Here is a 20035-nt window from a genome sequence, read left to right as displayed (position 1 = left end):
AAATGTAGTATAAGAACAACAACATTTTATCAAGAAATACGTGTCATGCTTCTAAAATGTAACTGCAATTTTATGAGGGGAGAAAAAAATAGTGTCGAAATTTTAAGAGGGAACTGTAAGTTTCAACACTTTTAGGACCATTAAGAATATTAAATTGTTCCTTTAAACATAGCCTGCACACTTAAATATATTACCATTGGGAACATTTCAAAATGTTTTATTTCCAAATCATAGGTCAATTAAAATCAAGGGACGAATTTTGTCCAACCTCCGAGGTTTTTCTGCATGTTTCCAAGCAAGCTGTGTGCGAGTGATGAATCTTTTTTAATATTTCCCACCAGCATTTATCGAGAATGAGCATTCCAGGATGTTAGAGTGTGTCAAACACACACGGGGGGTGGGGCGGGGTGGCTGAGAGAAAGGTCTCAACTAAATATGTATTAGTTCTGATTGATCTCCAGCTGCGAGAAGGATGAAGAGAAGGAGGAGTGGTGATGTAGGACTGATGGCAAAGATTTAATGGTGATGTCAAGCCGCCAAGCATGCAAGGAAACGCGCACAAACATGCATCAATACAATAAAACGTGGCCTGGGTTTGTGTACATTTGCAAAAGACAAATCTGGTTAGTACTGGTTGTTTTTGTTCACCAACAACAAATGTTCGCCATTCAATCATGTTTGTGCTGCACTTACCAGTTTCTCTCTGTGGAGCATTCCACTGATTTAACTTCATACTGTTCGCATACGGCATTTGTTCATGGTTCTAAATAACTTGCAACTTCGAACATGTACCAAAGTGGGCTTTTAAAAAATATTCTTGTAACTGTATAAAAGTAACTAAAATGTAACGTATGTTTCATGAAGACGGAACTGATCCCTTACTGCTTAACCCTAGCATACTGTTCAGATCAAATTTGACCCATTTTGAGAGCAACTAAAATAGCCTCAATTTTTCTTCATTTCTTTCACTCTGAAATTTGAAGTGACCCAAAATACAATCCCCCCCCCCCCCCCCCCCCCCACAAAAAAAAAAACGGTATACAGCCTACAGGTGCTACAAAGTTTGTGTTACACTGAGGCTTTCCAGGTCAAATTTGACCCTCGTCTACTTTAAAGGATTTTAGATTCACCAGTGTGTGTTAAATCAACCAAAACGGTGGGACTCTTTTAACTGTAAATACCATAATAGTGTGTGTTTTTTATGGGACAGCAGTAATTTTCAAAAGGGAGCTTGAAACAGTCCCGTGAACTGTCTGTGTGTTCACCACATTTGCACAGCTTCCCAGCAGAAACAAGTACCTGTGGGTCCTTGAAGGGCCATGGGGGGATATCGAAATAGTAAAAGAGTAAAACAGCAGAATAATTACCATACATACTAAAAATAAGGAACTGAAGTCAAGTACTGGACCACCAATGTGGCAAAAGAAAAAAAGTATGGTGTGAAAAATAAAAAAACAGATGTTCCCTTTTCTCCGAAACACTGATGAAGGATTAATCATCCATCTACTTGTTGTAATCATCAGACAATTATTATGAGGATATTCTTGGTCAGAGTCATTTTGACCAGCAACATACTATGTGTGCATGGAAAATGAACAGTAAGTCCCACAAACTGTACATGAGGGCAACATGCAATTACACTTAGTGATAGCATTTATTACACATTTATGAATTTTTAACTGAGGGTAAGGTGCCCATTATGCATTGTTAATGTAGATTTTTTTTCTTCTTCCGACACACATTATTATTTTATTAATCCTATGCCAGAACATTAGTTGCTATTATTGGTGCTCACGCTACTATTTAAACTTCAACTATGTTAGAAAAGCCAACTAAACCATTATTACGTATTGTTGTATTATTATGTGATGTCAAAAAATTATATTTACCTTGATAGTAATTGTGAAATTATTCTTATTACTTTTATTATTATTCCTTCATTATTTTTTTGACATTATTATGATTTATTTTATCATCAAAATGTAATGAATGAGTAAATGAATAAACTGAAATAAACTCATAAGCATAACCCTGACTTATGTACATATTACATAAAACATTACAAATATGAAAAAATTAGGAAAGGGAAGTGACCCGCTGTAATGTCATTGTCATTCAGTTTGACTCACAGCTGTCATGAAGATGTTGTGCAAAAATAAAAAAACATTTTGTTTTTTTATTTTCGTCAGACTAAAAGCAGTGAGCGTATGATTAGCAAATGCTAACTAGGCCTACCGACTACAGCCGGAGAATGTGTCACATTGTTGTTGATGTGTAATCAGAGCAGAATGTGATGTCAGAAGTGGGAAACAAAAAACTTTATTTATTTTATTTGATTGTTTTAATGTGGAAGCGCCTCACATCTGATTAGCACATGCAAATGATTGCACTGCACTTCATCCCTTATCTGTGTTAAACACAGGGCATGTTCATATCACTGGCAGTTGCAATATTCATCATAGACTATGAGACTAAAAAAAAATAATAACTTTAATTAAACATGTGTCATTTGGTGTTTTTACAGTGTAAGATATGTTTCTTGATAGTCCTGATCCGGACCATTTTTTGTTACGTGTTAAGCCATCTGTAAAATGGATTGGAGTTCCTCAGGGTTTTGTTTTCAGCCCCCCAAACTATTAGATGTAATGCATTGTTCTGGGTGCATGGATGGACGGATGGATAGATGGCTGGATGGAAGGATGAATGGATGGAGAAAGATTAGGTACATTAGGTAGATAGATTAATCAATGGATCAATAGCTCGATAGATATAGATATAAGGAGATGCTTCTAATGCATTAACTATAATCGTATCATTTTCCTTCTTCGCCTTTTCTCTTTATAAGCTGCAATTATTTGCTAATTAATGGTTTACTATTTTATTTAAATTTAGCTTGAAACACCACATTTAAAATAGTTCTAAACATATTCTACTTATGTATATTTCAATAAATAATAAAAATCAAGATTTTTTGGGTTTTCCACTATGTATTTTTCTTGGTGGTCTTTAATTTGTTTTTAAACCATTTTCCCTTGCAGATGAAAATACACCAATAGTGGTGTTTCCACGAGGCAGTAATGAGAGTGGAGCACACATTCGGACATCATTAAATGTGATTCGCCGTGACGAAATTGCCAAGTTCATTTCATGCATCAGGCTCAATCATAAAGCCACATAGGTAACGACCATTATTTGCTGCAACGGCCTGGAGAAAAATTGTGCATAAAATGAGCTGTTAGGTCCTCAATTTTGGCAGAGGGTAGCATCAGGGCAATTGGAGGGAAAGGCTGATGGGGACAAGTCGTGGGTGGGAGGGGTGGCCATTCATGGGTGCTATACTGTGAGTCACCCTTGGACCACATGACTCGCTCACTTTACAGCAAAGGGCTATAGAAATGACTTGGTTGACAGTCGCACTTCACCACATTGTTCATGCGTTTACGGCATTCTTATAGAAAATAGAGCTCTTGGCAAGCAACACTGACCGCTGATTGGCGGTTCAAATCATACACATGATCGATAAATATTTAGACATTGTGTCATTCTGTATACCATATTTTCACGACCAGAAGGCGCACCGTATTAAAAGGCGCAGTCTCAGTTACGGGGTCTATTTCTGTATTTAACACATACATAAGGTGCACCGTATTATTGGGCGCAGGGATGGTAAAACATACGCTAGCTTAAAACATACGGTAGCATGCATGCGCGCTAAAACAATGATTTTAAAAAGGCAGCGGGAGCAAAACTGAGTTCGGTTGTACTTTATTGAAGTATTCAACAATGTACTCACGTTATTTTTTTGATCAACCCTCATCCACTAATCCATCAAAGTCCTCGTCTTCTGTATCCGAAATGAACAGCTGGGCAAGTTCTCCATCAAACACGGCAGGTTCCCTCTCGTCATTGTCGGAGTCAGTCTCGTTGCCGTGCGGCTCCTCAGAAATGATGCCGGCTTTTACGAAAGCTCGAACAACAGTGCAAGCAGACACGTTAGCCCAAGCATCCACAATCCATTCACAAATTGTGGCGCTGCCTCCTAGTCTGAGTAAAGATGTGTTCGCCATCTGTCATCCATGGCTCCCACGCCGCTCACAACTTCACTTTGAACGCCCTGTTTACACGGATGTCCAGCGGTTCGTCAAGCCTCCCGGAATGATGGCAAGCTCCGAGTTATTGCACTCAGTCGAATGGTGACTGTAGAGACGCTTCTCCCGGCTGTTATTTGCTCATTAATCCATTGCTCGCCTTGTTTCCACGGAAACTCAGGTTCGTCTTCTTGACTTGGCGAAGCTCGTTTTCCTGCTTCCTCCACTTGCGAACCATGGATTCGTTGATCTTGAATTCTCTCGCGGCTGCTCGATTCCCATGTCCGTCCGCGTAACTAATAGCTTGCAGTTTGAACTGTGCTTCGTAAAAGCGTGTCTCTTCGTAAGTGCCATTTTCGGGGGTCCTTAGCCAAACCGATGCACATACCAAAACTATATACCTGCTGGGGGCGTGTCTTTAGCGTACTCTGTCACGCGCACCCTTCCCCCTTTACGTCCGCATGCTGTCCTCAGTCACGTCCGCGTTCCTCTATATAAGCAGCGTGTCGGCAGGAAATCCTCCCAGACAGTCAAGCTTAGCGCTCATTAAAGTCACACAACAACATTTACAGATTTTTGCACACACAAGGCGCGCCGCATTGTAAGGGGCCCCGTCCATTTTGGAGAAAATTTAAGACTTTTAAGTGCGCCTGATGGTCGTGAAAATACGGTACTGAACAATAAGGGTAGGAATACAGGGTAACTTGATATCGTCAATATAGTTTTTCACATAACTCCACGACTATCAATGTTATTCATTAGGCCGTCTACAATGTTTTGCATTGTGTGTCAGCATCAAGCTAGCAGAAGGCAAAGTTGTGTGGTTGTTTTAAATACAAAACATGTAATTGTCTAAAACTTCAACTGGGAGTGGCAATAAATAGCTTGAAGCCTCTTTTTTGAAGATTTATTAACTATCTGCTACACTGCTACTTGTTCTGAAGTTAGTTGAGTGTAGTTCACTGTCCGTACAGTGCTTGTTGGCTTGAGATTTTGCTCGCAAGGCAAAGAAAATAATTAGCATAGCTCGTAAATCTTATCAGTCGGGTCACTTGTATCTCAAGGCACCATTGGACGATATTTAGAGATTGTATCGTAAGAGATGAGACAATCAGAGGCTTTCAACTGGTCTCGCCAAGGGACCCGTTTTTACAGAAGTCGAGGCCACAAGTAACCACAACCAAGCTGTGCCCATTGTCATCGGTCATGGTAATGGAAGCTGTTCTGGCATTGGTACATGCCACAGTAGAGTGGGGCGGTGTGAGTAGTGTCTCATCTACATGAGACAGTACCGTCCCCTTAAAACAGGCATATTACAGCCACGGATGGATATCCATCCATCCATCCATTTTCTTACTGCTTATCCTCACTCGGGTCGCAGGCATGCTGGAACCTAACTGGATGGATACATGTCATTTAAAAATAAAGACACACCTTGGACGTGATTCATCACAACATCCATATTTTTATCGTACCCCTACTTAACAATAGCCCATTAGATGCAAACTGGATCACTGTGCGTGTTTTTGTGGCACATTTCGAAAATCAAATGAAAAGAATTGTGAATGCAACATGAGCGAAAAAGGTCCGATCCAAGGTGGGGCTGATTTAATTTGATCTTTTATTATTTTTCCCCATCCGGTGGAGCGATCATGTTTTCTCCTCTTGAAATGGGGCAATGTGATAAATATTGATGCTCTTCACTGCCAGAGTGCATCCATGTGTTGGATCCAGGCTGGAATATCACGTTCCCCCCTTTCGGACGTGAGTAAACCGACTCCTGAACCTTAAAAGCACTTTCCCGGCCATGTTAATGCCCTATACCACCCCCTCCTCTCCTTGTACTCTTTTCTGCGGACCTCCTGTCCATCTTCCGTTGCCCTCGGAATACTTTTCCCTACTAATCTCTCTCCTTCCTTTTTTGGCTTTCATTAAGTGACGGCTGGATCCTGACACTTTCCTCCCGTCCCCTCCCTCCCTCCCTGTAGATTCCACAGAGATGAGGAGATGAACGGAGAATTGATAAAATCGCAGAGATTAGAGAGAGCGAGAGCGAGAGAGAAAATATACTCATCCAGCATACAGAAATAGCAGCATCCACTCTGAGTGATGCTGACAAAATGAAGGATAACAAGGGAAGAGGGAGGGAGGGGAGCATTGAAGAAGGCATTGTCATCAGCGTGACAGTTATAAGGCTAATAATCCAATCCGTTGTTGTCACATAAAAGCAGTTTTGGTTTGATGGCTCGCCCATTCAAACACTGTGCGTTATGGATGCACCGCCGCACAATTGAGAATATATATTTAAAGTCCTTCCACTTCACAGCAGATACACCATGCAAAATTGCCGTCTAATAACTGGCTGAAAAATGTCCAAAATGAGACATTTTACAAGCTTTGGTGTGCAAACCCCTACATTAGCATCCCTATCCTGGGTACAGTGTGCCATCAGAATGTCTGATTGCACCTGTCACTGTGCTCTCACAAGTAAATCGGGCGCAGAAGAAGAGCGAGGCGCGATGCCATCCTTACCGGAACGTCAGCGAAGAAGAGCCACGAATCGCCTCGCTTCATTCCATGCCGGGGTTGCTCGTTAAATTCCAAGGTGCTCAAGAGGAGACTCCGTTTGTAGGGGGGGCAAGGAGGGGTTATTTATGGGTTTATCCGAGTCGGGAGTGCGTCCCGTCGGCTGCCGAGCCACATGTGCGCGCGGAGCACATGTGCTTTGCACAGCGACTGGCACCGCACACGAGGAGGGGGAGGGTGGGGGTGTATTGAGGGAATGAGGGGAAGGTGGAGCCGCAGTGTGTGATGAGAGATGGGAGGTGGGCACCCCTCGCACCCCTCCTCGTTTGTGTCGCCGTTTACACTACAGTCTGATCGATACAATCGGGAGAGCTGGAGGGAGTTGTGATGCCTCTTTTGTTTGTGTTTAACACAAAGATGGAGGATGCCATGGAGGATATGAGCACATTGTCAGGTCCGTTTAACAAAAAAAAAAAGAGAGATGTTCGATACCAGTACGAGTATTTACTCTTGAGTACAGACACAACTACAACATTTAATACATAAAATTTCAATGAACACAATGGCAGACAACAGGGCCTGTCTTTCTTTGCGATGCACATGATGATTCGGCGATGTGTCAATCCACTGTAGTGCAGCGCCAACTACTGGCGAGGAGGACTTAATGTCAGATTTTATTGCCTTCAGTGTTGGTGGCTGGTATTGGCAGCCTTGACGAGTACCCGATACTTTGAAATAAGGCTGGTATCAATACTCGCCCACATTCTCATAGTAAACAAACCTTACATGTTATTTGACCAAAGGAGGGCGATTGAGAAATTGATTGAGAGATTTATTATTCTCTGCGTTTTACAGCATGTACTGTTAAAACTGTGTCACTGTATTTTAAATAATACTTTAGCACTCATAACCGCCACAGGGGGAAAAAAATGAACAAAAATGTGTATAATACATACAGTATTGGCTGTGAAAAGATTTAAAGTTGAGAACATGAGTTTGTGTACGTGTGTACTTTGTGAGACGAGTGTAGTTTTGCTTTGTAAAATGTCCCAAATTGCACCTAATTCATTCTAATGTACACTATGATAAAAGCGGCACAAATCACTGATTAAATGGCTTTTAAGAGCATCCAGTACCTCTAAGAGGCAGAAATAATAGAATTAGAGGAGGAGGAACTGCTATCACCTTTCTTTGAGCGTTAATAATATACGGTGCACATCGGCTAGTGGAAAACAATCAATACATTTTCTTCATGCTTTGTTGATTCGTCAGCTCAGCAGCTTTCTCATCAGTGTCAGTGTTCTGAAGTCACGTGTCATGAGTTGGGCAATTAGATTTTCATTATCACTATTGACAAGTTGAAAAGTTTGACGAGAAAGGTTAAACAGCGCAGTGGTCCACCATTGTTGTTTTGCTTGTGATGACATACATACAGTATACAATATCTACATTTTCCACAGAAAACGTTTTTTAAGTGTTTTAACGGAAACAACAATAGTTAATTAAATGTACACATTGCTGGAGAAGTGTTATAAGCACAAATAACTTTGTGGTCCGCCACGGTTGTTTTGGTTATGACATAATGAACACTTGCCACACATGCGCCGTCATAAGTTTTCTAGCCACGTGTTTAGAGGATTATGACACTTTTCAAATGTTTACATTTCTAATGCTGAGCCATAATGCAGATGTCCTCTAAACAAACAACGAAAGCAAGCTTTTAACTTAAAGGGTGTAAAGACGGTGTCTCCTCGTTTATTGATCTTTAAGGTTCTACCTCACATTTACTGAACTAACAAAACAGCAATGATAATGTGTTCCATGGAGAAAATAATACTATCTGAGCTGAGACCAGCTGCTGTTTAATGTTGGTTTAAGGCCATAGTTATAGTTACAGTGGTGGAGATACAAGTTTAATTGTGACCACACTCGTAACTCAAAACACATCTCAAATCAAATTTCCCCATTGAAATGAAAGAAAATGCCATCAATCCATTCCACTTCCCCCCCAAAAAAGAAAAATGTTTGTGATGTGTTTTTCATTAAAAAAATAACACTCATTACAAATGTTTGAAAAAAAACCCAATGACAATTAAATAGGATGTAAAGAACTAAACAGTTTTTGTCACTTTTTATTTGCTTCAATTCAATGTATATGGTGCTGCTCCTTCTGGTGTGCGTGCCTGGGACACCTGAGGGTAGTATAATACAGACATACGGATAGACATGACAAAGACGGTCACAATTGCTCAGTAAGCCGCAGTATTAGTAGTAATTCTTCTTAGAGGATAAAGAATATATGCCTGTAGGTATTATATTGGGTGTCTAGATATGTTGCTCCAGCAGACCACCAGTGTTGTACCTGAAGGCTTAGCAGCGTGTCTTGTAAAGTTAAATGAAAACTTCAACAAATAAACAGTTCCCTAAAGTTTTGTACAGTAAATAAATTTTTCCAAAATTTCAATACAACTGAAATATTAATCTTTCACTCATCTTTGTTTTAAGTTAAAACAAAATAAAAAATGCAGGAAGTTCCCAGGGTCAGCAGCAGCTCATGAAATTAAGAGAAAATTAAAAAAAAATCACTGTAGTAAACAGACAAAACTGTTCGTCCTCTCTGACTTCCCGAGGCAATGAAGGTGATATATTTAGCCGCGGGATTTTGCTCTCAACAACATCCTCTCCTGATTCCATCCAGTCCTATCCAGGTAAAGTATTCCTGCCAACACATGCTTTGAAACGCACAGCGGGCATCCCTAGGCTGACGTGACTCATCGCGTATAATCCCACACTTGATGAGTCACGTTCGAAATCAGCCAACACTTTGAGGCAGAGGTGGAGAGTATGGGTGGAATCAGGGGGCAGGATGCCCTGATTTACACAGGCAGGACTCTATAGGATGGGGGGCCAACCTAGGGCATTGGCACGTAAATCACAGGGCACGTATAGAGACGCGCAACCATTCACTGAGTGAGAACTCAACCCACGCGTATACCACGACATCATTTCCATGCCAAATGCTCATAACGTGATAATCGTTTTGAAATTGTTTGCTGCATAATATATTCCCATAAAGGCAGTTGTTTCATGTCAAAGTGCCCTTGAGCAAGGCGCTGAATCACTCCAACTGCTCTGGGTTACATCACCATCATGCAACCCCCTCAAATCTCAGCTCCATTTGCTTAAAACCAATATTTGGATTTCCCCTTTGGGCAGTGAAAAAGTGCACAAATGCAGAGATGGAAAAGTTTTATCACCTCAGCCAAGGAAGTTATGTTTACTTCATAGCTTTGTTTGTAAGTCAGCAGAATTACACAAGAACAGCCCAATTAATTGCATTTTTGTAGCAGGGTGTGCACAGGCAAAGGAAGATTTACAGTTTACTTTTACAACCACAATTCCAATGAAGTTGGGACATTGTGTTAAACATAAATAAAAACAGAATACAATGATTTTCAAATCATCTTCAACCTATATTTAATTGAATACACTACAAAGAGGAGGCACATTGGGCGACTGGTTAGAGCGTCTGCCTCACAGCTCTGAGGACCGGGGATTCAATCCCCGGCCCCGCCTGTGTGGAGTTTGCATGTTCTCCCCGTGCCTGCGTGGGTTTTCTCCGGGCACTCCGGTTTCCTCCCAGATCCCAAAAACATGCATGGTAGGTTAATTAACAACTCTAAATTGCCCGCAGGGTGTGAATGTGAGTGCGAATGGTTGTTTGTTTGTATGTGCCCTGCGATTGGCTGGCAACCAGTTCAGGGTGAACCCCGCCTCCTGCCGATGGTGGCTGGGATAGGCTCCAGCACGCCCGCGACCCTAGTGAGGAGAAGTGGCTCAGAAAATGGATGGATGGATGGACACTACAAAGACAAGCTATTTAATGTTCAAACTGATAAAATTGATTGTTTTTAGCAAATAATCATTAACTTTTTATTAATTAATTATAATTTGATTTATTTAAATTTTATGGCTGCAACAGGATCCAAAAAAGATGGGACACGTGGCAAAAAAGACTGAGAAAGTTGAGGAATGCTCATCAAACGCCTGATTGGAACATCCCACAGATGAACAGGCTAATTGGGAACAGGTGGGTGCCACGATTGGGTATAAAAGGAGCTTCCCTGAATTGCTCAGTCATTCACAAGCAAAGACCGGGCGAGGTTAACCTCTTTATGAACAAGTGTGTGAGAAAATAGTCAAACAGTTTATGGACAATGTTCCTCAACGTACAATTTAGGGATCTCATTATCTATAGTCCATAATATAATCAAAAGGTTCAGAGAATCTGGATAAATCACTGCATGTAAGCGGCAAGGGCAAAAACCAACATTGAATACCCGTGACCTTCGATCCCTCAGGGGGCACTGAATCAAAAACCGACCGTGTGTAAAGGATATCACCACATGGGCTCAGGAACACTTCAGAAAACCAATGTCAGTTCGGCGCTACATCCGTAAGTGCAACTTGAAACTCTACTATGCAAAGCAAAAGCCATTTATCAACAACACCCAGAAACGCCGCCGGCTTCTCTGGGCGCGAGCTCATCTAAGATGGATGATGAAAAGTGGAAAAGTGTTCTGTGGTCTGACGAATCCACATTTCAAATTGTTTTTGGAAATTGTGGACGTTGTGTCTTCCGGGCCAAAGAGGAAAATAATAATCCGGACTGTTATGGACGCAAAGTTCAAAAGCCAGCATCTGTGATCGTACGGGGCTGTATTAGTGCCAATGGCATGGGTAACCTACACATCTGTGTCGGCACCATTAATGATGAGAGGTATATACAGGTTTTGGAAAAACATATGGTGCCATCCAAGCAACGTCTTTTTCATAGAAGCCCCTGCTTATTTCAGCAAGACAATGCCAAACCAACACACTTTTTCGTGTGTTGATCCTGTCGGGAGATCTTTTCACGCTGTCCCGGGTCAGTGTCAGCACTTGGTCACCAGGAGGGAGTGGAGTCTTGTGTGCAGGGGTGCTATTGTCTGCCTCAACGTGAGCAAAGAAGTAATTTAGCTCATTTAGCAGGGAGATGGAGCTGTCGCAGGTCTGTGGTGAGGGTTTATAGTCCATAATTGTCAGAATTATTTTTTTTTTAGTTTCTCTATGGATAATGCATGAATATTAATGACACAGAGCCTATACAGGAGGTGACGTGTGAATGCTAGCTACTTTACCATTGAGAAACAATTGCCCTAAAGTTAGATTTTTCAGTCTGGTCCACGGTTGTAATATTGGTGTTAATAAAACACGTTATTAGAATAAATTAATTCAAAATGAATTGTTATGACAATATTTTCTGTTATTTTATTGAATTGTGGGAAACACCAAAAGTTTTCTTTGTAGTATATTCCTTAGTCTTTAGACTAACATGGAAATGTTGCACTCATACTAAACAATCAGATGCTTCATGATCACGAACATACAATTGAAGAGTTCAAATGCAAAAGCACACATCTCCTTTTTTTTTTTTTTTGTGAATTTAGTCATGAAATTATTATTTCTGGTTTACAGGTCAAAGATCATATTTTTTATTTACAGTTGTATAAGTTAATATAAATTAAGCCATTAAGAGGCTAATATGGAAAAAAAATATTTTATTGGAAAGGCCTTTCAAAGAGGTCTCATCACAAAAGCAAACTGCAAGAAAGAAATTTTCTTCAAGAACTGACAAGCCCAAAAACTCACATAATTGTATAATGACACTGAACTGGTGTCACACTTTATGAATAAAACTTACAATAACTGGTCAGTTTACAAAAACTACAGTCTCTTGAACTAACCCTCAACTTTAAATTAACCCTTAATTCAAACGCTTCAAAGAGGGCACATTGATTGCAGAGACGCAGCTCTCTTCTTCGTAGCTGCTGTCCTCGGGATCCTGTTGGCCCACTTGATTGAGACCAACATCAGCAGAGTTAGCAGCAAAATCCAACAATGCCGTGATAGGCAGTCTGCTATGCATGTTTAAAAAAAAAAAAGAATTTTTGGTCTAAATGGCACTTGTCTGTTTTTGTGCTTGTCGTCAATTGTTTCGTTACTTTGAACAGGATGTCCATAGTAGCTTTGCATAATGAACTGCATGCTGCTTCACCAAGTCAAACAGCAAATACATCATGATCTGATGCATTCAGAAGCCTGGTAAATATCCATTACACAAACAAACAAACATAATTTAAAAAACAATTCTGCCCCAATGAGTTCCTTCCTCAAATCAATGCCTCTCTTTTCACTTCAGGGGGGGAATGATAACTGTAATCAGCCCTGTTCATGCTTCTCACTTTTGTCCACATGCAGGCATTAAACAGTTAACTACTGAGCTCATTTGAACTTTGTTGCTGGCCAAAACAGCAGCACTTACTATTGCATTAAAAACATTAAATTATGGAGTCTTTTAACACATGGTGTGAATAATTTACCTCCACAATATTAAAGAGGATATTACTTTACATACAGACTTCATCTTTAATGACGGTTAGCATCATGTTGTCCCTCCACAATGTTGTGTACACCCTTGCACAAATTAATTGGATCACCAGGCCATTTTTGTGTTTTTATATTTCTCTTGGAATATTATCGAAAATATCCCAATTCAAAGTTCATGACTATCTGTATTCATGCCTCTAGTGCGTTTTTTTTTTTTTTTTTTTGCCAGTTATGGTAAGACAAACCCTTACATGTGACAAAACTGGCAAAGTTTTGTGACTGACGATTAGATCATCCCTCTTGGTATTGCATCACCAAGCTCACTGCTATTCGCCTGTTGTTGAAATATAAAAATTGGACCGTGGAACAATGGCAAAAGGTGATATTTAGTGATGAAAGTCCCTTTTTTTATCCAAGGCCAACGCATTCAGCACGTTTGAAGATCAGACAGAGAGACCCTAAAGGAATGTCACATCGATCAGTCCGTAAAACATTGCGAAAAGATGTTCTGGGGCTGTTTCAGCTACCATGGAGTCAGTCCACTGCATCCAGTTGAAGGAATGATGTGTTCTGAGCAGTATTTGGAAGTTAGAGAAAAAAGAGAGAGACAGACAGAGAGCAAGAGAGAGAGAGAGAGAGAGAGAGAGAGAGAGAGAGAGAGAGAGAGAGAGAGAGAGAGAGAGAGAGAGAGAGAGAGAGAGAGAGAGAGAGAGAGAGAGAGAGACAGAGAGACAGAGAGAGATTTCCTGATGGCTCAGGAATATTTCAACAGGATCTTGCCACCGATCACACGTCTAAAATTGTGACTACATTTTTCAAAGATAATCGGATAGCTGTTTTAGATTGGCCTGGAAACTCGGCAATGTCAATCCAATAGAAAATCTTATCATTCTAATATTTACTTCATTCAATTAATTCATCAATTATCAAGGAACACCTACACGGAAAGGACTGCACCACTAAACAACAAAACTGATTGAGACCACAATTCAGCTGTGGCACAGGGACCCCAAGATCAGCAAAAACTACCAAAATTTGGTCAATTCAATGCCGAAACGATTGAAATTGTTATTAAAGAATCGCGGTGGGCATATTAAGTACTAAGCAAGTCATATTGCTGGTCAAATGAATAAAAAATTTGTTCAGTAACCATGCATAGTTTTTAATCAATTCTTGTTCTGATCCACGTAATTTGCATGAGGGTGTGTGTCTTTTTATATTCCCGGTACCTACCCTATAATAGTGATCTAAGACTGTTAAATGTTCTTCAAAAATGTGTTCCAAAACACTCCCCCCTTATCTGCAGTCGAGTAAATAAACATCCCCAGTCACTATTTGCGGAGACAAGGTAGTAGCTGTATGCATGCACAGACACGGACACGGGTGTAATACTTCTTTTACTCTTTCACAATGTCAGCCGGAGCCTATTTTGTCAAGTCAGAGTTTACTGAGGCTCCCACGCTCCGATAATAAATTGATGGTTAGCTGTTGTTTAGAGCCACAGAGAGGCCGACAGATGCGGCCGTAAATATCGTTTTCCCTCCTGGACGTAAATATCTGCCGGCAAACCAAGCCCCTTACCAAGCACAAAAAAAAAAAAAAAAAAAAAAAAAAAAAAAAGCTTAGCGCCATGCAGAATCATAAATTATCAAACAACACCTCCAGGAAGGCTTGAACTTTCTGTCCATTAACACACAACGCCGCCCAAATGTCTGCGACAAAGCCCAAGAGTCCACGAGCATTATTGTGTGTGTGAAAGCCATTTTTCTTCCTAAATGTGACCCTGAGCAGACATGACATTTCCCCGTGGATCGCAGAGCCAGTGTAGCACATTACAGTGTGCATGTGTGCATAGAAGAGCAGAGCTCGCTCAGAAATTACTTCTGTCCAAGTTGTTTGGAAAGAGCTTGATGCTAGTTTTATTTATTTTTGTGAAAACTGAGCCATTAGGTCTTTTGATGCCATTGCTAAGCCTTCCATAGTGCTCATTTTTAATGAATACATAATATGTTCCGTGTCAGCTTTAAATGTCTGTATCAAATTATGAACAAGCTGCTTCAAAAATCCCTGATGACCCTGTGAAAATGTGGTGGGACATACAGACAGTTCTCAGGGCTGTTTCAAACTCCCCCGTGAATACCAATTCAAATGTCCCACAAACACACACACACACACACACACACACACACACATATACATATACATATATATATATATTTGAGATTCCCCATGACCCTTCAAAGACCAACAGGAACATTTTTCTGCGGGAACCCGTAGAAATTTGGTGGAAACACAGACAGTTCTTGGCGCTCATGCTCCCTCTCGAACACTTGTTCCATAATTAATTAATTCATTAATTAATAATTAATCCATACATTAATACATAAATTTAGGAATTTCCAGATAAAATATATATTTTCAAATATATTAACTTAAATTAGACCAATATAAATGGCAAGTGACGATTGCGCCACAGTAAAAACTAAAAACAGTATTTAAAAATCAATAGGCTTATTACTTTCATATTTGAAGAATAGTTGGTCCTGTCTGAAAAGGTTAGTCATGATTTGATTTCGGACTCAACTTGAGACACCTTCAGTAGCTCAGATGAGGATAATTTAAAATCAGTAGGGAGCCTGTTCTGACAAAATAATTCTCCCCGAGTGTTAAACGAAAGGTCAAGAATTCAGTCTGCTGAGGTGTGAAAAAGAACATCTTACTCAGCCATTGTCAGAATTATAATCTTGCTTTCACCAACAGGATCCCTAAATGTTTGAAGACAACTAGCTAAGCATTGAAAAGTGAGGTAAAGTCCCTAATAGGTTGATCTTTGATCTAAGCTCGCTCTCGTATCGCAGATCAGTACCTTTCAAAATCAGAATGGGTCTTGTTCTGACACAAAACAGTCATTCATGAAAGACTGAGAGAAAATCCGTTGAATATTGTGACAGCTCGAGGAACAGCTTCCTTGGGCAATTTCTGTAGTTTCTTGATATTATCGTTCTAATAACTTCTTTTGGCCATTTCGGTCAGAAATTATTCAAAATCATTGCAGTTTTGCGCAATATACAGCTAACAAAATATTGTTTACATTTATTGATTAAAATTGGACGTTGCTCAGATAGCTTAGCCATCTCAGAAATCCATAACCATCTTAGATGAAGCACTCACAGCGGCCTGATAACCTTACTTTCAGCATACAGTACATTGCCATTTTTCGGGAAATGAGATCTGATCTGAAAACTTTACTCATCACTAACTATGTACTAATTAGCCTGCTGATCTAAAACCAGATACTTGTACTTTGATTTTTTTTATCTTAACATTTTTTTACTTGTTTTTTTGTCTTCAAGGAAAGTAATTATGTGACCCTAGCGCCCTCTATTGACCGGTCGCCACTGTTTTAAGCAGCGAGATGTTGCACGAGATGTCTGAACAAAATTTAATTAGTTGTAAATTCAATTTACCTGTTTAAATGTAAATTACGGCTAGCATTCAGGCTCCCTTCCATGGAGTTTACCTCACGTAAGATAGTTTCCACTGACACTACATACATTCAAACTACAGCGAGAAGGAAGGCTAAAAATCATCATTCAAGCCATTTACCTTGTTTCTAAACTGTACGGGTTACGTCATGGTGAAAAGGTCTATAGGATTTTATTTTACAGCTCCCATGCAGGAAATAATATCAGTGGGAATCTCATTCTGGCATCGAACTGACATTTCTCATGTAGCTAAATAGTCTGATGCCAGTTTCTTCATGCTGTGACGCCGTTTGTCCAAACATGGTTAAAGACCAGCCAGAAAACTTGGCCGTCGTCCGTTGTTTACATAGAGAAGCTGCTGTGGCACATTGCTTCGACAGCACCAAGATGCGACGTGGCTGCACGCAGTTTAGCACTCAGCAGCACATGCAGTAAAAACAGAGCTGACAAGGCACCTTTTCTAGTATTAGCTTAAAAATGAAAGCTGCAGTCCAGAGCTGGTTTAAAAAAAATAAAATAAAAAAAAAATAAAATAAAAAAAAGGAGAATCGGTTCACAAATGGCCCTCATTAAGACTCAATCGCTGTCGAGCAAAGGCCATGAATAAGAACAAAAAATGTGGCCGCTGACAAAGGACACAACTGCAGAAGATAGCCTCCCTTGACTAATTCCCTTGCGTTTAGCCTCTTAGCCTGCCGTTTTATCCATCCATCCATTCTCTGAGCCGCTTATCCTCCCAAGGTTCGCGGGAGTGCTGGAGCCTATGCCAGCTATCATCGGGCAGGAGCTGAACCCTAAACTGGTTGCCAGTCAATTGCAGGGCACATACAAACAAACAACCGTTCACACTCACATTCACACCTACGGGCAATATAGAGTCTTCAATTAACGTACCATGCATGATTTTTGGGATGTGGGCGGAAACCGGAGTGCCCGGAGAAAACCAACGCAGGCATGGGGAGAACATGCAAACTCCACGGGAAGTGAACCCCGGTCCTCAGAACTGTGAGCCAAACGCTCTAACCAGTCGTCCACCGTGCCGCCGCCTGCAGTTTTAATAATCCACAATATGCGACCAATACATAATTATCAAGCCCTCATTATGCCATCAGTGGAGGTAATCATTATGGGGCCCCTTAGAGAACTTTCCGGGCACAGCGCTGCCTTTCAATGACAAAGCATAATCAAATGAGCCAGGCAGACTTGAAACAAAGGTGTTTTTCAAGCGCAATAAACCATTTGCACACTTGCACCTCCAACAAGGACATTATGTATTCTTTTTTTTCCCTGTATGTCTACAGCGGAATTTCTTCTACAACACTTTTCAAACACCAACTTGTTTGGCTTTAGAGACAATTTTAGTGTCAGAAATTATGAAAATACAATTACAGTAAACACCACAAACAATTGACAAAAATATTTCTGATTGCCTGTATTACTAGTTTAAATCATAAATACACCACAAACTACGATCTCAAAACAGTTTAAACTCATCATATATTACCCCTAAATAATGTCTTACTGATGATTTAATTTAGAAAAAAATGCACATTTGAACAACTGCATGTATTTAACATCAACTTCTACTAACAACCCAGGTTAAATTTCTCACCGACTTACAAAAATCATAATCATTTAGTCAGGATATGTCGCTTTATCAACAAAAACATTACAGAAAGAGCACAAACATATGCGAATATGTGAATTCCTGAATCACTGTATACACTGTACTTGCAAAGGTCAAACTGCCACCATCATGAAGTGGTTTTGATAACATTTTAATAATCCTAACTGGCAAACAAGAGCAATATTTGTCCAAAAATTTTGCTCAAATCAGCCCAGGTTTCATTCAGAGGTTCCACCTTAATTGCTCTTAGCATTAAAAATGGAGTGTCTGAAGTGTGTATGTTTATGCAATGTTGTGTAGCGTAAATGCTGAAAAAAAACTGAATACATATCAAAAGTCTCTCCAGTGACTTTTATGAATTTAAAAAAAAAATAGAATGTTGACACTGACTTAGGGATGAGCTCTTGATTTCCACTTTTTATGCTTTCCAAAAGTACTCGCAGTGTTTAAAAGTCATTACACATAATTGCAGTTGGGTTCAATTTAATCCAGATAGACGAGGATTACCTTGTCGAAAAAATAATGTACGGTAGTTGAGTTTAAATGCAAATCCGCTCAGAATAACAACATGGCTTTTATTCCCCCTAAAAAAAGACAATACAGAAAAAAAAGAGAACATCACTGAACAGATGCATCAGAAAAGTGAAAAAAAAAGAGAGCATCAAGTGTTGAGAGAGCGGGGGATTTGATGTTTCATTAATCCAACCATTTTCTATATACGACTTGTCCTTGTCCTGCGCATAAGAGTGTTTCATTCATCAACACACAAATATAAAGGTTGTTAGAGAAAACATCTTCTGGGTCATTGTCGAGAGGTTGGACTTTATGTAATATTTATCATACAATATTTGTTATGTTGTATGTATCACATCTGAAATGCCCATCAAGGTCAGTCTACTTAGTGGTTGAATTTAAATTGTACAATGCAGCAGCAGTTGAAGGTGTTCATGTTCACCCGTATGTTACAGGGCTGTAGCATTATTTATTTTCATGGGCGGGAGGAATCGTGATTCTATGGAGCCCCTAAAGCAGGGGTGCCCAAACTTTTTGGCTCAGGGGCCACATTGCCGTAAAAAAATTGTCATGCGGGCCAGCATTAATTTGACATGCTACCGACGAGGGGAATGCTTTTTTGTATTTTTATTTTACTGTTTTACTATACTGTCTGCTGCTAGGTAGATCTTATAACTGCCTGACCTGGATAAATGAAGGTTAAAATAAAAATTAATGAAATGCAAAATAAAGTATTTTTATGAAATTTGACTCAAACTCAAACTTTATTCATCAGAATCAACAAACAACATGTTTGCATTCATGTGAAGGGTGATACTGAGATCTCGACTGCAGTAAATGGGGCAGGTCTGCCTCAAAAGCGGTGGTTTTAATGCGGAAGATGTCACGCAGTTGGGAGTCACTTAGTCTTGTCCTCACGCGGTTCTTATTCATGTTCATGACTGAGAATGTCTTCTCACACAAGTATGTCGAGCCAAACAAGCTCAACATTTTCTTAGCAAATGTACGAATCTCTTGGAACCTGTCTTTATCCAGCTGCTGGTAAAAGTTGACAAGAGGGAGTTGTTGGTACCGGCTGTGACACTCTGTGTCACACTGCAGCTCAATGAGCTCCAACTGCAGGTGGGCTGGAACGTCACTGAGATCCACGGAAACGGTTTGTCACATAGAACTTTTTGGTGAATAATACAATGGAGTTTTATAGCTTTACCTCCTTCTTCGCTTACTTTGTGACACACTAGGGTTGATAATCCACTGTGCTCACCAACCATGGCAGGTGCGCCATCCGTAATAATCCCCGTGATTTTATTCCACTTTAATTTTATGTCATGTACGGCGGAACAAACAGAAGCAAATAAATATTTCCC

General features: G+C 40.1%; 1 protein-coding gene across 1 annotated transcript in view; it reads right to left on the bottom strand.

Moving 5' to 3' along the window:
* The window catches only part of lingo1a (leucine rich repeat and Ig domain containing 1a), a 98822-nt gene extending 92045 nt beyond the window's left edge, over positions 1-6777 (bottom strand). Inside the window, exon 1 of the mRNA XM_061677909.1 lies at positions 6621-6777. The gene's annotated coding sequence lies outside the window, so the exon portion shown is untranslated. The remainder of the gene's footprint in view (positions 1-6620) is intronic.
* Positions 6778-20035: the final 13258 nt, after the last annotated feature.

Source organism: Phycodurus eques, chromosome 5, assembly GCF_024500275.1.
Source record: "Phycodurus eques isolate BA_2022a chromosome 5, UOR_Pequ_1.1, whole genome shotgun sequence".
Taxonomy (NCBI): domain Eukaryota; kingdom Metazoa; phylum Chordata; class Actinopteri; order Syngnathiformes; family Syngnathidae; genus Phycodurus; species Phycodurus eques.
This window is presented reverse-complemented; position numbering and strand designations above follow the sequence as displayed.